The sequence below is a fragment of the Triturus cristatus genome, chromosome 12 (assembly GCF_964204655.1).
Source record: "Triturus cristatus chromosome 12, aTriCri1.1, whole genome shotgun sequence".
NCBI lineage: Eukaryota > Metazoa > Chordata > Amphibia > Caudata > Salamandridae > Triturus > Triturus cristatus.
The window spans coordinates 538,887,897-538,911,596 of NC_140595.1; the positions used below are offsets into that span (position 1 = coordinate 538,887,897).

At 47.2% G+C, this 23,700-nt stretch overlaps 1 protein-coding gene across 4 annotated transcripts in view; it reads right to left on the reverse strand.

Annotated features, from left to right (window-relative positions):
- The window catches only part of LOC146776239 (inactive hydroxysteroid dehydrogenase-like protein 1), a 529,540-nt gene extending 509,499 nt beyond the window's left edge, over window positions 1–20,041 (reverse strand). For 3 of the 4 annotated variants that reach the window (XM_085638277.1, XM_085638278.1, XM_085638276.1), the window contains exon 1: window positions 19,916–20,041. The gene's annotated coding sequence lies outside the window, so the exon portion shown is untranslated. The remainder of the gene's footprint in view (window positions 1–19,915) is intronic. The other variant, XM_085638279.1, reaches the window with a different exon arrangement.
- Window positions 20,042–23,700: the final 3,659 nt, after the last annotated feature.

The window sequence follows — 23,700 nt, forward strand, 5'->3', positions numbered from 1 at the left end:
AGTTCAGCTCTGGCATACTGTAAACCGCAGTCTAGGATGGACCAACAAGATCACACTTGCCACCCCCTTATGGGACTCTGAATGCCTGGGCACAGTGGGTCGGTCTAAGGGCTTTGACAAATGGGACCTGATAGGTCTCTCTCGCATTGGGGACCTCTGGGGACATTGCAACAGACACATGAGTTAGCCGCATCAGAATACTTTAGATACATGCAGGTCAGACACTCCCTCCAAGCTAACATCTCAGCGGGGTGACTTATACCGGAGTCTTCTCCTCTAGAAGACAGATTGCTTGATGGCTTCTTGCCCGAAAAAGCCATCTCCCTTACATACAAAAAGCTTATACATAACACAGCAGATCCTTTAACATCACTAAGGGAGAAATGGGAGCGGGACGGCTTGGAATTGGAGGATGACGCATGGCAGGAAGCACCCTCCTCACCGAAGGAGATCGCCATTTCAGCAAAACTGAGACTGGTCCAATTAAAAATCTTATATAGGGTGTAGCTCTCGGGTCCCAGACTGGTACTAATGGGAAGGAGCGAAGAGGGACGGAGTAAAAGACATTGCGGCCTAGTGGGGTCCTTTTTCCATATCTTTTGGGAATATCCACCGAGCCAAAGTTATTGGAAGAAAGTACTTGAATGTATAAGTGAAGTATGGGGGGGTGGAGATTCGGCTAGAAGCCAAAATATGTCTCCTGAATGTTTGGGAGCCCACAGACCTAAATACCAAGGGTAAACTCTGGGCAACGCTAGGCCGGATAATAGCTAAACGAAACAGCACCCGCATGTGGGGAGCGGCAACACCACCGAAACTGAGTGCCTGGAAAAATGATATGGATTGGTGTATGGTACGGGAGAAAACGGTATATGTAGCACGTGGTTGTCCCGGGAAATGGATAACGATTTGGACTAAATGGAATGTATATCGTTGTAACATATGTGAACCCCCCTATGTCCCCCCCCCCCGGAGGAACCATTGACACCCTGAACTGTGTAGCCAACCCTCATCCTTTACTATCCCACTGAAATATTGTATGGAACAAATGCTTGATTTGTGAGTATGAGAACCAACTGTAATTATTGTTTGCTGTATAAAGTGAGCAGCCTGCTGGAATTGTTAATAAAAAGATTTATATAAAAAAAAAAATGTAAAAAGCAGTACGACCTAGTACTGTTAGAGCAATCTTACATCTGCACAGGGCACAGCGCTCACAGGCGGTTTCAAACCACTGCAATGCAATAGGTCTCGCGTAAATGCAAGACCTATTGCATTGGAAATGCTTGTTGTTTCTGTCTTGCAGTCTGCACTTTTCAGCAAACGTAATGTTTTCCTCGTGCTTTAGTCCCTTTTAAATGGCTCCCGTACAAAAAGAGTGTGTATAGCTTTAAATGTGGTGATGTTTCCTGAGCGTGCAAGTCTTTTCAGCATTCCAGGTATTTAAAGATGTAGACTCGACCTCTGTCCCCATTTCTCACATTCCGTTCTAACTTAATGGAATTTGCACAATGTCCACCACATGCCTGTTTCGTATGTTGTTCCTTAAGTTCTCCACCCAAAAAAATCTTAATGTGCGTCTGTGTCCTCTTCTGGTTTTTTCTAACATTTCCTCCTGTCTTTAGTGTTCCCCCAGTCGCAGGGGTTAGGACTACTTGTTACATCCTTGGTGCAATGTTTTCACTTATGAAAATATTCCCACCCCTTTTTCTCGTCAGAGTGGATTTTTAAAAATGAGGACAACATTTCCGTCTTTTAATTTAATTTATATTGCTGCGCTTTATGAAGCTCTGGGTATTGCTTTATGTAAGCCCTCACCGTAGATATTTCAAGTCTCTAGCCCATGTCAGCATGCTTCATCTGATTTTTGTAGTGCCCTAATGCCCACAGTGGGCTGTGTTTATAGGTATTATAATAGGTGTGTCCAGAGTTTTAAGTGGGATGAAAAAAACGGGGGGGTGGGGGTCTCTCAGAGGGGCGCGGCCAATGTAATTAAGGGCGTGGCTTAAAAACACATAAGCTAAAAATCTGTGCTTAGCATAGTGTGCCGCCCAACTTGTAATTTGCTGTTTCTGTCATTGCATCCAGATATATGATACATAGATTTCCTTACCTGTTTGAGTGCTTCCTGCTTCACTTTTCGCCGCCCATAACGCCCGCAATGCCGCATTTGACAATCTTGGAACCCCTGGTGGGACGAGGGTCTCAGGGGCTGTGCGGCTGCCATATCGCTTCCTGCCTTGCTGCAAACACTCTGGGGAGGACCACAACCCCCAGAGTGCATTGCCCCAGCCCGCAGCTGCCGCGAGTGAGGGGGAGGCGGGGCCAACGCGCTTATAGCACAGCCTTTCCCCCCGCGGCATGGGGGATTTCCATACCTGTTTGAGTGTTTCCTGCTTCACTTTTGGCCGCCCGCAACGCCACATTTAACAATCTTGGAACCCCTGGTGGGATGAGAGTCCCAGGGGCTACGTGGCTGCCATATCGCTTCCTGCCTTGCTGCAAACACTCTGGGGAGGACCACAACCCCCCCCCCGAGTGCATTGTCCCAGCCCGCAGCTGCCGCAAGTGAGGGGGAGGCATGGCCAACACGCTTATAGCGCAGCCTCTCCCACCGCGGCACAGGATGCACGTGGGACGCAGCCCAGGCGAAGCCCAGACCAAGGGCGGGCCCGTCTGAGCCCGTCAGAGGCCGAAGGAGGCTGGGCTGGGCCACCCCCCTGTTTGCTGTACCAAGACTTCCTGACCCCTAGACTTTGATCAATTTCAAGGTTATTTCTGCTTTTTGCACATGACCTCTAAACGTAAGGCAACTGGACTGGGGGGGGGTTGCAGCGGGAACGCTGGATGCATTTTTATCAAGGGCGGAATCTGTTTTAACGCATGAAATACAGCTTACAGAAAAAAGGCTTTCTTTGGGTACGTATAAAGGGCAAAAAAGATCTTCTTTGGGGGCTATAACCCTGGCCAAATCTCCCTTGGGTGACTCGCGAGCTACGGCCTGTCCAAGTTTGGACGCTTTTGACGCCAGTTCAGGTGGGGGCCCAAGTGACGGCCTAACCACTAAGAGAGGGGCTTTGGAGGCCGACAACCCAGGGACCTCGGAATTCATCCGAAGGCCAAGGCTGAGTTTTCCTAGGGATCAGGTGGTGACTGCCACTGAGGTGTTAGATTTGCCCATATCCCCTGTCCTACCTCAACCTCAATCTTCAGTTATGTCTTGGGCAACCCAAGGCAATCCCGCCACCAGGCCCAAAAGAACCGAAAGGGAAAGTGTGGTACATTCCTCTAAGTCTAGGGTGGGAGCTAATAGTGAGGGAGGGAATGGGGAACCGCCTGCAAAATGCACAAGGGATGGTGTGGCAATGAGAAATAAGGCCAAAGCTAAGCTTAAACACCAAGCCCCAGGGACAAGTGAGAATCACTCCGTGAAATCTAATGGTGGTGCACCTTTTATTATAAACCTTGATTCCCCCACCATGGTGGAGCATGGAGGCGACTTTGATCATTGGAAACGGATGGAGACTTTAATTTCTGTTCTCCTAGCGTCTTTCTTAAACAAACTAGGGGCGATTGAAGAAAAATTGTCTCATCTTTTAAAATCATGCAAAGTTTGAGACAATGCGGAGGCATGTGGGTGTCACCATGCTATGCGGGGGGAGCTAAAGCACCCGTGGCGTCGTCGCCGTGTGAGACCATTGGCCCTGTGGGGGTTCATAATAGCGATGTGGTTAACGAGGTAGGAAAAAAGCTCACTGGAAAGGCATGCCCTGTCACAATCACTATGTTTGACATCTGGTTCAGGGGGGGCTTGTGCACAACTGTCCACAGGAGGCCAGGGGACAGGTGGCCCGGCGAATTGTCTTCGCCCACATGAACAGAACTCGCCCATGCCCGTGGGCCCCTTAAGACCATTATCTGATGATCAGGCCAAATCCATCCCGAATCCTGGAAATCAACATAGAGGCGGCTCTACTACGATGAATGTTGGGATCACCAAGCCCCTTGGGGATGTTCTAGATTTGCCACTGGCTGCATGCCCCTATGTTCTGGTCCTGGCTGGTGTCCCCCGCTCAGACCAGACCAATCTGAATCTTGGACCCAACTGCGTAATAAAACCGGAGATAGGTTATCCAGACATAAAGGATTTAGGGTACCTATGAGCAATAATATCATTATGGTAGGTAGAGTTGGATGGGTGGGACGATCAATAATATCGAGGGGGATTGTGTGGTTGTTAACTTCCGAAATCCCTCGACTGTCCAGATGATTTTAAGGGCAAAAGTTTTGTGCCCTGTGTCTGTCACCTCCATCTGGGCCTTGCCATTGGGATATTTTTACAAGCCTCTATCGAGTACATTGAAGGAGATAGCTCTCCCTATCCCTGTTTCAAATAGGTTCCAGGCATTGTCTGGACTAGATCCCCAAGATTAACTCCCCGTTAGTAATACAGCATTACCGGTCTTAGACAATCGGGAGGAAATGATGGAGGATGAATTACATGCCCCTATGGACAGCCCATTGACCCCGATTATATTTCCTCCTCGGAATTGCCAGACCCCTCTACCAGGCATTGCAAATTCTAGTACCACGTGGGCATTGACTGATGGAGGTAGTATGAAACTATTATCTGGAATATTGCTGGCCTAAGGGCCAAAAGGGGTGACGCTAATTGGGAACTTTTCCTTGCTACTTACCACATTATAGCATTACAGGAAACATGGGAAGCTATTGAAACCTATTTTTTGGATGGGTTTATATCGTTTTGTAAATATGCTATACCATCCTGTATGGGGAGAGATGGGGGGGCTATTGTTGTTGTTTAACCTCAAATTGTTATATAAAGCAAAGTTGTTAGATACATGTTCCCCTAATATTTTAGCAGTTGAATTGATAGGGAAGAATCTGCCAACTCTTCTAGTGGTACATTTTTATAATTCGTTCACTAGAAGTGATGAGCTAGAGCATTTAAGAGCCCTTACTGCCTTTTAGGTTGATTATGCTGACAACTCCACAACTCATTATAATATGTTAGTCCTGGGTGATTTTAACATTCACGCTTGCCCTACCAATTGTCTATTAAGATTGGAAGAGGAGTATGGCCCCCAGGGGTTAACACAGTTTGAACATACACCTCCCGGGACCTTTTTAGAAAGTTTTTTATCAGCCCATAATCTGATCTGCCCTGCACAGTCGGATAGGATGCTTTCCGTACCTACATACATTGGCCAAGGTCGGCAAAGTATTACTGATTATATTTTTGTCTCATCTTCATTGCTGTCCTTACTAGGCACACTAAGTGCAACAAATAATTGTCTAAGTGACAATAACCCGCTGACACTGGACAGTAAAATTTGCGCTGTTAATAAAGGGAGGCCTATGGTCCAATTTAGCAATGATAATATCGCACCTGTAGATCAAGCGCGTAGAATAAGGTGGGAAATGATAACCCCTGACAGCTTCATTGATAAACTAATTACTGACTGTGCACAGGAGTTTGGGATTTGCACAGACCAGGACTCCCACCCATCATTAGTCCTTGGTGCCTTTGATCGAATCACCAAGCAGGTTGCCTCAACCCGAACTGTATCGCGCAAACCAAGGCCCCTAAAATATAAAAAATGGTTCGATGAAACCTGTATGAGCACCCATAATGAACTCTTGCGGGAACTCAAGCAAATACCTAGGGTAGCCTTAGGGGTCACAAATGCAAGCAGGGCATATAAACTTGCGTTGGAAAGGCGGAAAAACTAACTAAGGGAGATGGCTTGGGAGGAGCTTAGTCAGGCCAGTGTTCTGGCAAATAGTACTAGGTTCTGGTCCGTTGTAAATAGTCCAATGTTTGATGAATCACCAAACGCTAGTAAAGACTGTTTAGTTCCTGCTGATAGGTGGGTTCAACACTTTGGGAAAGTGTACAGTGATGTGATCACTGCAACGCCTGTAAGGTCAGTAGGTAGTGTTCGCATCTCACATCCCTTAGTTTTTACAACGGATGAAGTTATAAAGGCGATTATATCAATGTCAGGGGGAAAAGCCCCGGGTTCTGACGGAGTTCCGGCTGATCTCTATAAAACAGATCCTAAGTTATGGGCTAAAATCTTAACTCATGTTTTTAATGCAGCCACCCTGTCTGGCTTTCCCGTGTATTGGGCCAAGGCGGTTATTATACCGATTTTCAAGAAGGGAGCCAGAGACGATCCGGCCTGTTATAGGCCCATTTCCCTTCTTGACTCCACAGCCAAAGTTATGGGGAAAGTTGTCCTTGCACCCCTAACAGAGTGGCTTGACCAAGCAAATATAGTCTCTGACCTTCAATACGGTTTCAGACAAGGGAAAGGTACTTATGGGCGACCCTTTTAGATATAGGGCTAGACGATGACCTGATCTCTTTTTTGGCTGCCATCCATGAAAATACAACAGCGGCAGTGCGCTTTAATGAAGATGGCAGCCTAACTGATTCCTGGGCAGTTAAAAGAGGGGTCCGGCAGGGGTGCATCTTGGCACCCTTGCTGTTTACCCTCTATATTAATAACTTAGGGGACGCCCTGATCTCTTGTTGTAAAGACATCCCTGGAGCTGGCACTAAAATGATTCCCGCACTTCTGTATGCCAATGATGCGGTGTTGGTGGCAAGGACTGCCAGGGGGCTGCAAACACTTTTAAATTGTTTTATAGATTTTATGGAGTCCTTGGACTTGATTACTAATTTTAAAAAGTCACATGCAATGTAGATAGGTTCAAGGAGGGCAACGAAGGTCAAATTCTATTGCAAAGATCTAGAATTAATAAAAGTCCCCGCTTTTCCAAACCTAGGGGTCCTTTTTGATGACAGGCGCTCATGGTTTATGCAGCGCACACATAAAAAGAATGTGCTAGCTAGGGCTTCGGGGGCCATTCTGGACTTTGCAAAAATAATTGAATCTAAACCACTGCCGGCACTCATTAAGATCTACAATGCCAAGTGTCTCCCCATGGCGACTTTTGTGAGCGACATATGGGGATATATAGACGTCAGAGAAATTCAGGGGGCCGAAAATACTTTTTTGCGCTGATTGTTATCGGTCCCGGCTTCCATGCCAATTTTTAATATACATGAGGAGCTAGGAGCAGGTTTTATTTCCGACCAGACTGCCCCTTTATTGTGTTGGCTGAGAATTTGGGCACAACCCACTCCAAATCTCAACCAATTAATCATCCAAGGTTGCCTTTCTTTAGACAAGGCGCTTGATATCCCATGGATTCGTTACATCAATGTCCAGATGGAAACCCTTGGCTGTTCTAATCTATACTTGAGCCCTATAGTAATGGGCAAATCAACCATAAGGGACTCCAAGCGGCAGTTTTTGGATAGACACATGTCATTAAGGGAGGAGAATGAATTGGCAAAACCCACGGTGAGAAGTTTTGTCAAATTAAGTCTGGGCAGACAGTTGCAACCATATTTATCCTATATAAATAAACCTTACCATTTGTTTGTTTTAATAAGATTTAGGCATAATATGGTTCCTTGGCTTTTAGCGTTCCCGAAAGGGTATTCTAAATAAGGAACATTAAATCCCTGCCCATGTGACAACTTCTCGGAGCAGAACACCCTCCATTTAATATTTTTTTGCTCTTCTTATAATTCATTACGGAAGAAATGTATTATTCCTTTACTCAGATGCTGTAACTTTGAACAAGTTAGGCTGGCACTGGTATATTTACAAATCCTAGCCTCACCCATGGTGTGTTTTGGAGTAGCAAGTTTTTTAATAGGAGCAATTAGGCATAGGAATAGGTTATCATTGAACCACATTGCGGTCTCTGTTTTAAATTAAGATATTTACTTACCTATTTTTAATGTCCTCTTCATATGACACTGGATAAAAACAAGTTGGGCTAAAAATGTTATCTTATTTATTTATTTAATTCCCGGGCATAATTATTTTGTGCTGGAGAGCCGTATTTTTATTTCGCTTGCCGCAAGATTGCCGGGGTGTTTATCTTTGCGCATGAAATGTTGTTCAACCTCGCGAAGTGTATTTTAATCTCTTGTAGATAATGACCCTGAACAGAGTAAGATGTTATGAAGTGTAATAATTGTCAAATTGTCCTCTGTTTGAAAATATGATGTTTGTTACCCTGTTGTAAGGTGGCGGAAATTGAACAAGTCTACATTAATGTATTTAATGTATGCAGTTTTGATGGGTTTGTTTTGTGTTTGCACTTTGATGGTTTTAATTAACCAAATAAAGTTGACTTTGACTTTGATACAACATCATACCTACAACAAGTCAGGACTATTGGCTTTGTCAATGGTTGTTAGTTGCATAAGATAAATAAGCAGCAACTAAGGCTTGTATATAATATTTAAAAATCTTCCACTTAAAGCCCTGGTGACACCAGGAGAATGTTGCTGCTCCTGAGTTTCAAACAAAGAAAGAAAATACAGAGAGAAAATGACTCTCTCGAAAGGATTTCCCTTCCCCTACAACCGCTCACCTTGCATGACGTCCGTCATGATGTAACTTCTCCACTAGTGACAAGTGAGCAGTGTGAGCGTGCGCACACCTGATGTGCCTGTCACTGCAGTCCAGTCCGGAAAAAAACGGACCGCCTCTGCCAGGGTACAAAACAGAGCCCGATAGAGACCCGTTTCGAGGCCCCCTTTAAAAAACTCCTGGTGCTCAGACCCACTTAAAGCCCTGGGTGTGTCCAAAGAGGTTTGTTCGTGTGCTGATACTTTTATATAGAAAATACTACTCAAGTGTGAGTGTTAACACCTGGAGGCTGTGTCTCAAAGTCATAGGCGCTATAGAAGTTTCCAGCCAGGCACAAGCTTACTGTAGAGGAGACCCTTAAAATTGACTGCCTTTCCGCTGACACATGGCTTTGTATTTGCCCTCCACCACCGACTGCATAACCAGCAGTTTTTCACGCAAAACATGGATTTTTGCTCACACGGACCCACATGTTAAAGCACCCCATACAGAGTTTCGTTCTGCTGAGTGCATCGTCTCAACAAACTATTCTACTCTGGGAGATAGCTTGGAAGTACATATAAACTGGCTCTTCGGCTCTTCAATGCAAAGTGAAGTCCTCAAATGCTTGAGAACAGTATCCCCTCTTTCATCTGTACCTCACAAAGCTCCTGTCCCGCGTAGTCAGCTTTCTAAGAACAAGCATTTGCAATGCAATATGTCTCGCATTAGTTAAAAGCAGAGCTATTAGCTTTGCACATGTAAAAGTAATACGGCGAACAAACAACCTTTTTTTCACTTTTGTAACACTGGCAGCAAGCCGCGGCGCCGCCATTACTACAAATGTCAATAAATTAAAAAGAAATATATATTTTTTTTAAATTGTTGTATTCTTTTACCAGGGGCGTAACACAGGCCGGTGCGGGGGGGGGGCCTCACTCTAAGCGGAGGGAGACGGCTGCACCTGCAAGCAAGCCTCTTCAGCCTCTCCAAATCCCCATAAATTAAACTGTGCGCGCACACCACGGTGACGGCATCTAAGCCTCCGAGTCTTCCCTCTCATTCTGTCTCGCTCCTCAGTTAGTGAAAACTGAGACTTCAAGAAACTGGTATTACCCTCTCTTTCCTCCTTTCGTTTATTTGCTCCCCTGTGAAATGGATCTAAAAAAGAATAACATTTTTGCTGGAAACGTTTTCTGTAAAGGGGGGGCCGCTCGGCCCTCCCGCCCACATGGCGGTGCGGCGCCCCCCCCTCCCCCGGCCTCTCGATGGTGGGGGTGCGTTGCGGGTCGATGACGCGCGCGGCGCGCCCCCACCACCGATAGGCTGAAGCCTCCCCCGTGACCCGGAAGCAGCTGTACAGCTTCCGGGGCAGGGGGGCGGGTCGGGCGGGGGGCGGGCCGGCTGGGCCAGCGACCCCCTGGTGCAGCAGCACCTTAAAAGGCCCGGGGAGCGAGCTGGGCGCCCTCTTGCCCTTGGCTTGCTCCCCGCATACCTCGTGTGCCCCCACGCTCGGGGCGTGTAATTTTCTTTCTGTTTTCCCCTCTGCAGGTTGCGTCTTCGTGCATCAGCGGCTGTTCGGGCGGGGCCTGGAGGGAGCAGCCCAGCGACTTGGAGAAGCAGCAGCTGAGGGCGGAGCGGAGTGAGCGTGGAGACCGGCGTTGCCGTTCATAGTCCGGTGAGGTGTGGAGGGGTAGCGGGTGCCGGTCGAGCAGCAGGGCAAGGCAGAGGCAGGCAGCAGGAAAATCGACGGCCCGCCTCCACGCGTTGGGCCCGGTCATTGCTCAGTAGATTGTTACCTGGGTGGGGGCGAAGCAGGACCCAGCAGGGCAGCCACTGGAGGGGAGACCAAGAATAAAGTGCTTGTGCTAAATTGTTTAAAGCCAGTTTTTTTAAGCTAATTTATGAGATTGGTGCTAATTTGGGACTGGATAAGGGTTTCTGGGTGCTGCAAGTTTATTCTAGGCACTGGGATTGATTTCTCCCGATCATTCCTTAATTTGATTTTCCCAGGGTGGGGGCGAAGCAGGACCCAGCAGGGCAGCCACTGGAGGGGAGACCAAGAAGAAAGTGCTTGTGTTAAACTGTTTAAAGCCGGTTTTTGAAGTTAATTTATGAGATTGGTGCAACTTTTGGGACTGGATAAGGGTTTCTGGTTGCTGCAAGTTATTCCAGGCACTAGGATTGATTCCACAAAGTCTTTTGCAAGCTATTAATATTTGTTTCGTCGTAGGAAGCTTGACTCTGGTGCTTTTTCCGGCGGCAGACAACAGATCGCGGGCGCAGAGCACAGCAACGGGCTGAGGACACACGGGTCATCGGTGGTAAGGGGAGTGAGGCGGGCCTGCACTTCATTGCTTCTAGGGGGCCGCAGGGCTTGAGACCTTCCTACAAGGGGTTGGCGCTCGCCCACACGCTAAGACTAGCTTGGTGTGTTTTTGCGGTCACAGTTGCATGGTGCTTACGGCCATCTTCACATCCTCCATCTGAAAGAAGGTACAATTGCCTGGGTTGGCTAGGATTAGTTTGCATTGAGTATTGTGGCGAATGCCGGGGGCGCGAGTTAATAAGAGTGCCCGCACGGAGCAAATGATGCAGACTATGATGCGCAGGATGACCGCAATTGATAGGCGCTTGGGTAAGGTGGATGAGTTAGGTAGGAGTGTGGCAGAAATTAATCAGAGGTTGGATGGGCCTCCTAAGAATACAGCTGAGGGGGAGGGAATGCCAGTGGGAGTGCCTAAGGATACTCCCGTTATGCCCCCAATGGCACCTGCTGGGCCAGCTCCTCCTATGCCATCATTGCCGGTTGCCCCACTCGGGGTCATTGCCCCCGTCAACCCCGTGAACATTGCCCCCGTCGGGGTCCCAACCCCCCCGAATAACGTTGTCCTGGTGGAATTGGCATCCCAGATAGCTGCCGTTTTACCCTGGTTACAGTTAGGGGGGGTATTGCCATCTTCTCAAGATCATTCAGCGGAAGCCTTGAAACTGGTTGAGATGATTAAGTTGGCCAGGGCGGGGGAAGGGGCACCATTGGCACCAATTACTCCCCTAACAGGTTCCGCCAGCGAGCAGACGGCAAAGAAGGATGGTCCTACGTCACAAGGCATAGACAGTGGTAAGGAGGTGGCTTTGCCATTACTTAAGGAAGGTGCTATGCCCTCAAGGAAGGAGAATTTGGCGCAGCATGTGTCTCAGGCCGTGAAAGAGATGATCTGGGCGGGCAAATATATCAACATATTCTCCTTGCTGATTGATAATAGGGAACTTGAATATGCCAAGTCACAAAAAGAATGGATGTTGCCCAGTGAATGGAGAATAGAGTTGGTTAAGTTCAGAGTTGAGGAGACATTTGTTAACTGGATGAGGGCCTTTTCCGTGTTCAGTGCCATTACAGCTGAAAGGTCGCCCAATTTACAAGCAGAAATGGCCTGCTACCAGAGCAGGATTGCCATGTGGAGCGAGACACAAGTGGAGAACGGGTGGAAGGAATATGACATTTCATTCAGGAAAGCTAAAGAATTCAATCCCTCTTTAGCTTGGGATATGGTGGATTCCCTGTCATGGTACAATCAGATAACTGGGGGGGCAGCAGCGATGGGGGCAACTGGCGCACAAAAAATATACCCAGACAAGCCCCAGCAGCCCTTTCGGCATGCGCAAGGAAGTAGGGTACCAGGAAAGGGTAAGGGTTGGGGGGATAAAAAGGGCGTATGTTGGGACTTCAACAAACGGTCCTGCACTAGGGCAGCGGGCACATGTAAGTTCAAACACGCCTGTTCCCTGTGTGGGCACCCCTCACACCCCGAGACCTCCTGCAGATTTAAGGGTGGCAACCACGGCTCCAGGGGGAGAAGGAAACCTGAATAGACAAGAGGAGGGTTTAGTATCACATACTCCCATTGATGTCATGGCAATGATTCCCTGGCTGAACAGATACCCAGATCACGCAGCGGCTAAATTACTTCAGGAGGGATTTTCTTGGGGTTTCAGGATACCGGCAGGAGGGTACACAGGTAGGACTGAGTGCAGGAACCAACTGTCTGTAAAGCATAACCCAGGGGTAGTGGCTGCAAAAATTGAAAAAGAATTACGCCTGGGTAGGATAGCAGGACCATTTGATGAGGTGCCAGTGCCCAACTTTGTTTGTTCCCCTCTTGGTGTTGTCCCTAAAAAAGAGAAAGGCGAATATAGACTCATTCATAATCTCTCAGCCCCAAGCGGGGCATCCTTGAATGATGCTATAGATGAGAATGTCTGCAGTGTAAAATATGCCTCTTTTGACCAAGCGGTGGTGTTGCTTAGGGGCCTGGGTTCAGGGGCATTGATGGCCAAGTTTGACATAGAGTCTGCATTTCGTCTTCTTCCTGTGCATCAAGGGGATCACCACCTTTTGGGGTTCAAGTTTGATGGGAAGTATTACATGAACAAATGCATGCCCATGGGTTGTTCGATCTCGTGTGCCTATTTCGAGACGTTCAGTTCCTTCTTGGAATGGGTAATGAGGCAGGTAACCGGGCATCAGCAGGTCATGCACTACCTGGATGACTTTCTCTTCCTGGGCGCGGCTGGGTCTCAGAAGTGTGCGCGGGCATTGCAGGAATTTTGCGTGCTCATGCTTGCTCTTGGGGTCCCGCTGGCGCCGGGGAAGACAGTGGGGCCAGCTACTTGCTTAGAATTTCTGGGCATTGAAATAGACTCTGTGGAGGGTTGTTTCAGGCTCCCAAAGGAGAAGGTGTCTAAATTCAAGGCGGCACTACGCGCGTGCTTGGCCAAGGAGAAGGTCTCTTTACAACAGCTTCAGGAAACAGTGGGCCAGTTGAATTTCGCGTTGAGGGTGATACCAATGGCTCACCCCTTTTCTCGCTCAATTGCACAGGCTATGAAGGGTCTGCGAGAAAAACACCACCGCACTAGACTGTCGCTTGAGGTACGCCAGTACATGCAGATATGGATGGCATTCCTGGAGGACTTCAACGGCAGGGTTGTGTGGTCCGGCCCCCCCACTACTTCAGCAGAGTTAGGTTTATGGACTGACGCTGCTGGGAGTGTTGGGTTTGGCGCCATCCTTGGAAACAAGTGGGTCACCCACAGGTGGCCGGACGAATGGGTGTACAGTGAGTTGACAACCAACATTGGTTTTCTGGAGCTGTTCCCCATATGGGTTGCATTAATGGTCTGGCCAGAACTTCTGCGTAACAAATCAGTGATATTCTGGTCAGACAACATGACGTTGGTGGAGTGTATCAATCAGCAAGCAGCACGCTGTAGGTTCATACTCCGCCTCTTGAAGGAGATTGTGTTGAGATGCTTGAAATTGAATGTTATATTCAGGGCAAAACATGTACCAGGTGTCCTTAATAATGCAGCTGATGCACTCTCTCGCCAAAAAATGCAGGTATTCAGGGAACATCTTCCATCAGCAGAGCCTACACCGACACACTTCCCGTCAGCACTCTGGCAGATTGGTGCCCTTCAATTACAGGACCTCGTGGCTGCTAGCTTAGCCCCCAAGACAAGGACAGCGTATGAAGGGGCGTTTGGTTCATATTGCACTTTCTTGGGGCGAGACTGGGAATCCAAATGGGCTCTAGAGAATAGTTTTACAGATTATCTGGGTAAACTGCATCAGGAGGGTCGCTCAGTCGCAACAGCTAACAGGCATAGGGCAGCTGTCTCCTTCTACGCACAGGCAAAGGGAGTAAAAGATCCAACTAACAGCTTTGTGGTGCGGAAGGGTTTGAGGGGTTGGCGCCGCTTAAAGGGCAGCACGGCTGACACTAGGAAACCAATAGGCTTGGGGAGGCTGACGGCATTATTGCCTGCATTGCATGACGTCTGTAGTTCAGACTGGGAGATACAATTGTTTAAAGCAGCTTTCACATTAGCCTTTTATGGAGCTTTGAGGCTGAGCGAGTTGGTTGCAGCCTCCAAGACAGATAGGCAGGGGGGTATCCAATTCCTGAACACAACAATACAGGGAGACACATTGTGGGTGACAATTTTGAGATCCAAAACTGATCAGGAGGCGCGGGGGGAGACTGTGGTACTGCACAGGGCGAGGGCCAATCCTTGCTGCCAGGTACACCATGTGGAGACTTTCATCAGGCAGAGAGGTGGATTGTTGGGTGGGTCGCTCTTATTACACGCTGACGGCACCCCTTTAACCAAATACCAGTTCAGAAGAGTCATGGAGTTGACTATTGCCAGGGTGGGCCTTGACCCGAAGGAATTTGGCATACACTCCTTTAGGATAGGCGCAGCCACTGAGGCAATCACAAGGGGTCTGCATGTGAACAGTGTTAAAAGAATTGGGAGATGGTCACCCAATTCCAATTGCTACAAACGGTATGTGCGGGTACACATGTTGTAAAGTACCTGGAGTTCTCTGACGTTGGGTTGTTTTTCTGGTTTTGCAGTTTCTTCGCTCTGTGACGCAAGCGGAGAACTCGTTTCGGGTCATCATCAAGATTTATCGGCGACTCATCGCGGCGTGAACAGTCAAGAACACAGGACACGGTCAGGCAGGGTTTGGATTGTTGGTCATTCATTTGTTAAACGTGCTAAACATGTCTTTTTTACAGGCAAGGGTAGAAGGGAGTTAGAGCACAAAGGTTTGTCCATCTCTTTCTTTGGGAGGGTGGGTCTCTGCCTCAGTCAGTTTCGGGGATTCTTTGCAGAGTTGGTCGCCCAACATGCAGCACCACCGGCGGTGGTGATTCTTCATCTGGGGGGGAATGACCTTGCTAGACTGGGTAGGAGGGTCCTCCTGGAAGAGATCATCACAGCAGCGGGTTGGGTAAGGAGGGTGTGCCCTGACTGCACTGTAGTATGGTCCCAGCTGATACCGCAGCTGCAGTGGCGTGGGGGTGATTCCGTCAGGGCATTGAAGCACTCGGTAAAGAGGATCAATACCAAGTTAGAAAAACTTTTCCGAACCACGCACTTACAGACCATCCCACATGGGACTATTTGGGGGGATGAATTGTATTTACAGGATGGGGTCCATTTGACTGAGGCAGGGAATACAATATGGTGTGATAATATCCTAGCTTGGTTGAAGGGCTTTGTGAGGTAGGGATGACCTTCAGGCGGGAGTTGTAGGTGGGCCAGATCGTCGGGAAACAATGCTGGCCTGTGGCGGTAAGGTCATGATCGGTGAGCAGCAATTTAAGGTCCTATGGGGGGCGTCACCATCCACGGAGGGGGTGGCCCAGGGGGAGGGGCCACTGGTCCCTCCTAGAACTTCAGGGGCAGGAATATCCGCTAGCTGCTAAAGATGCGGGGGAGGGAGTCACGCTTTCCTTAGGCTGGTAGCCACCCCGCACATACATCATGACGTCAGCAAATGGCGCAGAGTGTAAGGGCCCTCCTTGTTGGTTAAATGGAGTTCACGAAGCCGACGGGGTAGGCGGTCCCCTGTCGCGCATGCGCACCTGTGAGTAAGGGCGTGGTTAGTAGGACTTGACACCGGTTAGCGACCATGCCGTCGGGCCAGAAATGTTAGAATGCAAAATTCAGGCAGGATGTTAGATTCGGATAGGAAACACGCTGTATTCGACTTTTGTTAAGGTTAACCTTTGATATTTGTCTTCAATACTGTAAATCTAATGTCATGAATTTTGCGTTTCTTAACAGAGATGTAATGTTGATATTCATCCTTTATTGTTTTGTATAATAAATACGGCCGGGGGGTCCCTGACCCCCCGCCTTCCAAAGACAACTTGCCTATGTCAATCCTTCAAGGTGGTGTGGGAAGCTGGGAGGGGAGGGTAGCCAGTCACGGACCATGTGTAAAGGGGGTGCCGCTCGGCCCTCCCGCCCACATGGCGGTGCGGCGCCCCCCCCTCCCCCGGCCTCTCGATGGTGGGGGTGCGTCGCGGGTCGATGACGCGCGCGGCGCGCACCCACCACCGATAGGCTGAAGCCTCCCCCGTGAACCGGAAGCAGCTGTACAGCTTCCGGGGCAGGGGGGCGAGTCGGGCGGGGGGCAGGCCGGCTGGGCCAGCGACCCCCTGGTGCAGCAGCGCCTTAAAAGGCCCGGGGAGCGAGCTGGGTGCCCTCTTGCCCCTGGCTCGCTCCCCGCACACCTCGTGTGCCCCCACGCTCGGGGCGTGTAATTTTCCCCACCCACCAGCCCTAAAAAACAAGCTACTAAACAATGCTAGTCGGAGGTACTATGCAAGTTTGACTTAGGCCTTTTTTCCCCGTTACATGTGTAAGAGGTTGACGTGATTGTATGGTTGTACATAGGCCCCCCTTTTTTCTCCTTGGTCATAGCTGAACTTAGGCCCTTTTCCCGTTTGGAGCTAGGATTGGTTGTGATCAAATATGGATGTTGTGTGTACTTAGGCCTTTTGCCCGTTAGAGCTGTGATTATGTTGTCATTAAAAGAGTAATATTGTGTGTACTTAGGCCTTTTTTCCCCATTAGTACAGCATGCTTTGTATTACTATGGTCTGGTTTTAGTTTAGTGTAGTTGTCCTTTAGCGAGGTCTTTTGCCCTTTTTCCCTAGGTTCATCGTCGTATTTATTAGAGTTGGTCAGGCGGTAAGGTCATGATCGGTGAGCAGCAATTTAAGGTCCTATGGGGGGCGTCACCATCCACGGAGGGGGCGGCCCAGGGGGAGGGGCCACTGGTCCCTCCTAGAACTTCAGGGGCAGGAATATCCGCTAGCTGCTAAAGATGCGGGGGAGGGAGTCACGCTTTCCTTAGGCTGGTAGCCACCCCGCGCACACATCATGACGTCAGCAAATGAGGCAGAGTGTAAGGGCCCTCCTTGTTGGTTAAACGGAGTTCACGATGCCGACGGGGTAGGCGGTCCCCTGTCGCGCATGCGCACCTGTGAGTAAGGGCGTGGTTAGTAGGACTTGACACCGGTTAGCGACCTTGCCGTCGGGCCAGAAATGTTAGAATGCAAAATTCAGGTAGGATGTTAGATTCGGATAGGAAACACGCTGTATTAGACTTTTGTTAAGGTTAGCCTTTGATATTTGTCTTCAATACTGTAAATCTAATGTCATGAATTTTGCGTTTCTTAACAGAGATGTAATGTTGATATTCATCCTTTATTGTTTTGTATAATAAATACGGCCGGGGGGTCCCTGACCCCCCGCCTTCCAAAGACAACTTGCCTATGTCAATCCTCAGGGTGGTGAGAAAAAAAACATTCCAAATGTGAAAAATAAATAACTAATTAAAGCAAGACAGAGTGGTTGCAAGGTGGCCCTAAACACATTAGCGCCACTTTACAGTGTTTGCCAGTGAAGTGATACTTTTGTTTACTCTTCTCTCTTTGAACAACATTGTTTTCCCTGTGTGGGAAAGCGCACCTTGCCTGGAGGTGCTGAAATACCTGCTTGATGGGGGAATTGGAAAACAAAATGTGTACAGCGACTGTGAGTTTACGAATGTGGTCTTTTTAAACCATACTGCCTGTGTTTTGAAAGAATATAAGAAATGGGCACTCTAACGGGTCCCTTCCGGGCCCTGTAGTCATGGCCTTACCTTTTCATGCAAAAGCACTCACTAATTTCAGAATAATGAGTGTAAAAGGAAAAAGCTAACCATGTTGTTCCTGCATACATTTCACATGCTTTACTTAATCTTGCATTCCCTATGAGTGTTTGCTTTTCTAGGATGTTGTTAATTTTGCTTAGGCAGCATATTGCTCTTGTCTAGTGCGTAATTAGAATTGAGTCACATCCAGGTGTTTATAGCGGGTCAGTGCAGTGCAAGTTTCTCTAAGTGGGGCAGTATGGTGTTTAGTGGGGGAGAGGATGTGGCGCTATGGTCAGAGCTGCTGAAGTTCCTGAGACAATAGGACCGCTCCTTGGCATTGTTCTGATTGCTGCCTCAGTTAAATAATCTGCTTTTGACAGTATTGTTACAAATGGCATATTCGTGTATGAGTGTTTCCCACTTTCTCATTCGAACTTAGAGAAAGACAATATAGAGGCATTTCATTTAAATGTTGGAGGTTTCAAATCAAAATATGCTAGATTTCTGGGTGGTAGGGCAAAGTGGTAGATGGTGAGCCGCGCCGCCGGGGGATGGGGGGCCCCCTCCATGTGCTTTGCAGGAGGGCCCCCTCAAGTTTTGTTACGCCACTGTCTTTTACATTTGCAAAGCCAATAGCTCTGCATTTAACTAATGCGAGACCTATTGCATTGCAATTGCTTGTTTTTGTAATGCAGGTGAACCTGCTTGAATTTAAAGAGGGGGCTGAGAGTCCCCACAGGCGGGTACAGTATTTGCCTACTTCCACCTGGGGAGTACATGGAAACAAACCATGTGCACCCTGCTGAACGGTACCCCTGGGGCCGGGCGCACACTAAGTGTGCGCCATTTCTTCCTGGAGCACTATTAATGCACTCCCAGGTGGCTACTAACACCTCTGCCTATATTACAGAAGGGACTTGATAATTGCTCAGGTTCGGAGTAGGTGCATTCACAATCTATTTTCTTTACGGATCGCGCGAGCAACTCATGACTCTTGCGTATTACGAAAACTCTTCAGGGGCGCAAAAAGCAGGCGCAAACGCCCTTTGACACATGGCGATTTTCTGACATGCGGCCCCCGGAGGTGCGTTTTTTGTTTTCTATTTACTGTAAACGATTACATATTATGATGCAAATAAAGACAATTTAGAGTTGTAACCTGTGCTTGAAATAAAGAGAGAGGACTGCGAAAGGCTCTCTCGCACAATACACATGTTGTAAATAAAAGAGGCAATACCCCCTTAAAAATAGTAAAACTCCGAGAGTATCTGCTGATATTCGCATAAATCAATACTGAGCAACATTTCGGCAGTGATGGGGTTTCAGCTGAAAAATAATTCCTTCAAAACAGATTCCACGCCCGTACCTTCGTTTCTAGCAGGCAGCTTCAGGCTAAAACCTTATTGCAACAATCAATACAATGAGTTAAAACATGTAGCCCTGATCATCAAGAGACCTGCCAATTTGTGATTTTTTTTCTTCACTGTGGGAGGAGGGGTGGGGGTGGGGGTTTAGGGCCAGCTACGCGGCAAAGCCCGTGACACTTTTGAATTCAATGTTTCAAAGCTCGCCCCCCCCCCCCCCCCCCTCTCTCGCGCCTCCTAAAATGTAAGCTTTTGAGACTGTGGCAGATGTTTCGGGAGGTTTCACACCAGCTAATGGACATCAGCTGAGCAGACCCTCCATTTAACTGGAAATCTTCTCTCTGCAGGCGTTTCCAGTTAATTGTGTGCACGTGTGTGATGACCGTGACCGTGTGATGGGAGCCCGTATATAACGTGACACAGTGGCAACCGTGTGAGTTGGAAGGTCTGTCACATACAATATTTTCATGCCCAAACTTTACCAAAGGAGAAATTCAAGTAATGATGTGGTAAACATAGTGATGAAAGTAGAAAAGAAAACATTCTAGAAAAACGCAGTCTTTAAAAGCATTCATTGTACTCACCTGTTGCAAAGAAGGGTCTTGCGCAAATATATCTTCTTTCTGCTTACATAGAAGTCCTGCAATTGCAAACCAGTTCTTCCTCGTGCTGAAGACAGCGAGGCAAGAATGCTGAACAGGGGACGTCAGTGAAGGACAGAAGCCTTGGTGATTGGGGTGTGGTTTTGAAAAGAGAAAAAAAAACTGAGAGAGCTATTGGTGTTGGAAATGACAATGTCTTTTACTTATGTGTTATGGAGTGGAGTGGATGTGTGTTGTGTGGAGTGCAATTATGTATGTTGGATTGGAATTGTTAGTTGTGGAATTGTGTGGCGTGGAATTGTGTGGCGTGGACTGGATTTGTGTAGCAGGGTCGTAGCCACAGGGGGTAGGTGGGGGGGGGGGGGCATTTGAGGGCTGGGCCGGCCCATAAGAACCTTTGCCCCCCAAAACGACTGAGGCACCTGGCACATTATAGAGGTGTGGGAGTTCAGAAGGTGAATGAGCAATAAAAATACATTTATATTATGTTTTTTATCTTGCTACATTTGCTGTCTGTTTCAAGACACTTTAAATAAATGTCAGGCTGTCTTTGACAAATTGAGGTTTGTTCTTTTATTGTGAAGATGTTTAGTTTTCTTCCTTTGACTGCAATGTGAGAGGATTTTGTAAAATTAACTCTGTGACAATCTCTCTGTGGTACAGACAGGGCCACTGGGGTTATGCAGCAGTGGAGGCCTGAATTGTGCAGCAATATTAACTAAATTATGCGGCAAGAAAACACAAATTGCTCCGTTTAATGCAGCACAATTCTTAATAGTATCACTTTGTTATTTTGTTATTTTTTTCACATAACACTGTCTGGGCAAAGGATTCATCTTATTAGTACCAGTTCCACATCCAAATTCCGCCCCCAGTGAGTAAATGAAAGGTCAACCTTGGCGCAGGACCTTCCACTGCAAGTCAACACGCTTTGCAGAATTTTTTGCAACTTTTGATGTGCTTGAGCTAGAAACAAAATGTGTTTTTTTGTTCAAATCTGCATATATATGCAGCAGATGATGGATTATGTGGCAAATGTGGTACATTCATAATTACGTGGTAAAGACCGCAGCTACAGAATCGCATAGTTCCAGTGGCCTTTTGTACAGGGAGTGTGAAACAAATACTGTAGGATGTCAATTTGTTTCTAATTCACAAAAAAATTAATATCTGTAAATTAAATGTACAATGTTTCAACATATACCAGCAGTTTCAAAAGCACAAATAAATCACGTTTTGTTTTGTAATTCTGAAGAAATGGAAACAAAGATTTTAATAAGACAAAACAAATCTTGTTTATGCCTAAGTGATAAATATTTATTGTATTGCTCATTTGAATAGCACTGACTACCCATATTTGTGACATTGAAGCACTTACCTACAAGGGCAGCAAGCTACGCCAGATAGGGTGCTATATGTTTAAAAGGATGTTGTCTTGGTTCTGTGACCCAATGTGGGAAGTTTTTTATTGTCGTGTGTGATGACCACCGAGGTGCAGTAATCACATTATGAGACGCAGCGCATAGCAGTGTGGCAGATGATGAGGTGTGAGAAATGCATGAAATGTATGGATTTTCAGTACGGAAACAGCTTTGAACAGCTCTGTGGGTCCCATTATGATTATAGTCTGCTTAGGTGGCTACTGCACTGGGTTGTTCAATCAGAAATTGTGGGATAGATTTGCTTACATTTCACACAGCAGAACGCAGTGAAACAGCTTGCTGCACTACTCTGCGTGAAAGTCAGATAGCAGAATTGCATTATTTTTACAAAGAAATGGCACATTTCAGCTGTCTCCTAACATTGGTGCACTGTGTACTGCATAGCACTAATGCAGGCATTCTTGTGCCATGGTGCAAGGGTGCCTGCATTACAGGCAGGATTGTTTTTGTGCAGGAAGGGACAACCTCCTGCACAAACAAAATACATAGAGGCGTATTCCTCTTTCTGTGTGTGCTTCATAGTGCAGCACACATAGAATGAGGAAGTAACGAGAACAAATAAATACATTTCTCCCTGTTGTGCCTCACTGGGGAAGGCGTACCATTTTGACTCATTCCCAAGTTTGCTAGCTTTAGTAAATCTGGGAATGCGCCAAATTCCATAGGTGGATGTGTGAGAACAGGCATGCTCCAACCATGGATCGCCTTCCCAAAGCAAGATAACTCAAGGCAGCATTATGAGTAGCCCTGGGCGAAAATTTCGTTCCGTTCGCGGAAATTGCGATAATTTGACATTTTCGCGTTCCGCGGAGAGTGCGAAAATGTCAAAATTTCCGGTTTCCGCAGCTTGGCGATAATTTGTTTCTTGCTCGCGCTGTAAAATAATACATTCTCGCCTACCTGAATCCCTGCGTTCGCCGACAAGTTTTCTTGATCCGGTCGCGTTCTCCATGAGATGTTGTATTGTTTTTAGCCATTTGCGCTGTCTCGCGACAGTTCGCGCCCGCAGTGACGTCATGCGTCGCGCGATCACGTCTTTCTTCTCGCGAACATGCACCGCGAGACAACTCAAAACAAGATGGCCGCGCCCGCAAGCAACCACATGGGTAAGTTGGCGACCCGCAACCATGCAGAAAATCTCGCGAACATGCGGGAAAAAAACTTCCGCATCTTCGCGATATTTCCGCTTGTTTGCGATAATTTTAAACATTTTCGCGATAATTTGCGAAAGTTAATTTTCGCAAATTCCGCCCACCCCTAATTATGAGCTGCCTTGCATTACTTTGTATATACTAAACCACACAAAGCCACAAAATGTGGCTTTGCACTGCTTAGTAAATACCAAAAATGATTTCTCGCTGGGCTGCACCACAAAAGTGAAACGAGCCAGATGCAAAAATCTAAGTAAATCTGCCTCCCTAGTGTATAGTTCTGGGACAGAGCTGGCATTATTGGAGGGAGAGAGAAGTGGAGAGAGAGGCTGGGATGTGTATTGTTACTGTCATCTCATATCTGAAAGCCATTGTGTGATGTAAAGAAGCAGCCATAATGTATATATATTTGGTACTTGCAGTCATGGAGTAGAATAAAGACTTTCAATTGGCCCTCAGTGTGTGACAGATCTCTTCCATTATTCTATGCCTGGTCAATTAGTGACGGATGGATTATTGGCTGCCCAGTACTTGCGATGGACAACCCTTATAGCAGAAATGTTGTGTGTGAATGTAAGAGGGTTAAGATACATTTGGTTGCCGACAGCTGAGTGTTATGGTATTAGTATCAGTGTGGGCCAGAAATGTTATGCATGAACTTACATAACTATATAATACCCCGACGAAGCATAGGTCAGCTCTCCTTAACTTACCTGCCTACTGAAAGTAGTTTGCTGACTGTGTTGTTTTCAATCTGTGGATTGTAAACTGAAGATAGAGTCTGAGGGAGCGGCTGTCTTTTCTGGTTCTGTTGTAGGGATGGGTGGTGGTGTAGTTGTCTTGAAAAAAAACATGTTTTTTTAACTGTCTTCAGAAGTGTATAGACCACTTGATGCTTCAAATGCTGGCTGGTAGGGTGTTACCGAGGTTGGCAGCTTGTAATGAGAAAGCAGTGCCTCCTACAGATTCCTTATGATAAAGCAGTATGAAAAGTAATGCAAGCCTGGAGTGCAGTGTCCTTTTTTAAATTTTTTTTTATTGGTGCATGATTTCAATACTATACAGTGATCTTATAGCATAAAAGAGAAAAGAATCAAACACAAAAAAGAAAAATGTTAAATCACATTTGTAACATTTCTAAATTATAGTTTCATGCACATTTTAATAATTTTTC